Source organism: Malania oleifera, chromosome 9, assembly GCF_029873635.1.
Source record: "Malania oleifera isolate guangnan ecotype guangnan chromosome 9, ASM2987363v1, whole genome shotgun sequence".
NCBI lineage: Eukaryota > Viridiplantae > Streptophyta > Magnoliopsida > Santalales > Ximeniaceae > Malania > Malania oleifera.
In genome coordinates, this window is record NC_080425.1 from 18,606,291 (window position 1) to 18,608,656 (window position 2,366).

The window sequence follows — 2,366 nt, forward strand, 5'->3', positions numbered from 1 at the left end:
TCTAATATATAGTGTATGTTTATATGTGGCTGAAGCATGGATTATGTATATATTTTCATCCATGTAGGCAATCCGTTTGGTCCGCGGCCTAATTTAACAAAATAATACATTTTTTTTTTATTTCATACAAATACAAAAGAGAATATAAGAGAGACTACAAAAGAAAATACAAAAGAATACACTGAATACAAAAGAAAGTTCAAAATACAGTAGAAAATACAAATATATATAGGGAAACACAGTGACACAAAGAAAAAGAATACACAGAGAATATGCAGGAATTTTTTACGCAAGCTAGGTACCCCTGACACCTATCCAAGAGTAACCTCCTCGCATGTAATGCTGATAGAACTTGTGGCGTCGAACGCACACACGATCCCACAAACTCGTACTCCTACCAGGAGGTCTGAATACTACCACCTTTCCACGACAGTCGATCACGGTATAATGGGAGAATAACCAATCCATCCCCAATATGACATCAAACCCCGACATGTCGTATACCACAAGATTTTCCGATAGCAGTCTTCCCTGAATTACCACTGAGCAGTCTTCTAACATCCTCCTACAGAACGATACACACCCAAATGGTGTAGCTACAGACAATTATTCATTCATGACTCGAGTCTCAACCCTACACAGTTTTACAAAATTAGCAGATATAAAGGAGTGGGTTACACCTGAATCAAATAAAACCACATCTTTATTTAAAAGTAACATCATAATACATGTCACCACATTCCCCGCATGCTCAACATTCGTTGGAGTAAACGAGTATACCCTTGCCGGAGCTGTGTTCATCTGATAAGTTCCTCAGGATACTTAGTTACTTCCCCAATTCTGGCTCGAAGAGGGCGTATCCCTCTTTGGTGCGTGACAATCCCGAGCCATGTGACATGATTGGCCATAGTTGTAGCAGTTACCCCAAACGACTGGCATTCACCGTTATGCCATTTGTGGCACCTGATACAACGATCAAGTGACTGATTCACCTAAGAACCCTAATGCTCGGTATTCTGATGGTAACCCAAGCTCTTGTTCCTCTTCTTCCACGATCCCTAGCAAGATCCAGACTAAGAACCAGAAGATACTGACCTTTTCTTTGGTTCCTGATCCACCTCATCCTCCCAGATGCCGGTCTCGATCACAGTGACCTTTTCCACCAAAACCGAGAACTCACGGATCTGAAGCATACCTACTAGTCTGCGGATGTCCTTCCTCAAGCCCTTCTCAAACCTCCGAGTCTTCTCATACTCGCTCGAGATCAAGCACAGCACGAAACGGGACAGCTCATACCGAGCAACATACCCCTGTATCGTCATATCTCCCTATGTTAGAGGAGAGAACTCATCCGCCTTAGCATCACGTGTGGAAGCCGGGAAGTATCTATCAAAGAACACCTCCTTGAAACGGCTCCATGTCATCTCTGTAGAACCGACTCTCTGCCTCTCTAGCAGACTCACTGCAATCCACCAACGCCCCACCTCCCCAGACAGCTGGAAGGTAGGGTAGAGGACTCTCTGCTTATCTGTGCAGTGTGAGACCTCCAAAATCCTCTCGGTCTTCTCGACCCAGTCCTCCGCTATCATTGGATCAGGTCCTCTTGAAAACATCAGAGGGTGCATGTGTGTGAACCTCTCAATGGTACACCCCGTAGCAGTAGGAGAGCATTTGTCTCCTAACACTCCACCTGATTTCCCACATAACCTGCCTTGTCAATCTCCGACGCACGGAAGGAGACTCGTCACTCGCAGTCTCTTCAGAGCCACTTTCCAAGTTGTTATCCTTGGACTCCATTCTGAAAATACAATAGGAATCCATTAGCATTCCTATGTCATGTACAGTTAACACAATCATTTATAACTAATCATGTTAGCTACCATCTCACAGGTGCAGGTCTACCCTATCAGGCCAACATGAAAATCATTGATGGTTCACCGTGATTTTACTAAAATCGTCATTCTAGGAAAAGCATAGAACACCGCCAACGAGTCCCTGTCTAGCAACAAAACAACCATCGACCTACTCTACCCATTTTCTACTTCCTATACTCTGGTATGTACACATAACCACGCCTAACCAAGTCTACAATACCTAACAACCTGGTTAGCTCTGATACCAAGCTGTCACACCCTAAACCCGGTAATGGGACCAATGGATGAATTAGTAACCTAACCTATCCATGTATCATACAAAACACCAATGATACTAATATGAATGAGGGTCTGACCCCATGGGGTTCCCTCACATCATATACACATTCACATACATAACATATACACAACGAAAAAATGTTCTTTCTATACATACATGGTATCATACCAGAGTCTATACAAGAAGAGTCAGAGCTCCATAACACAAAACAT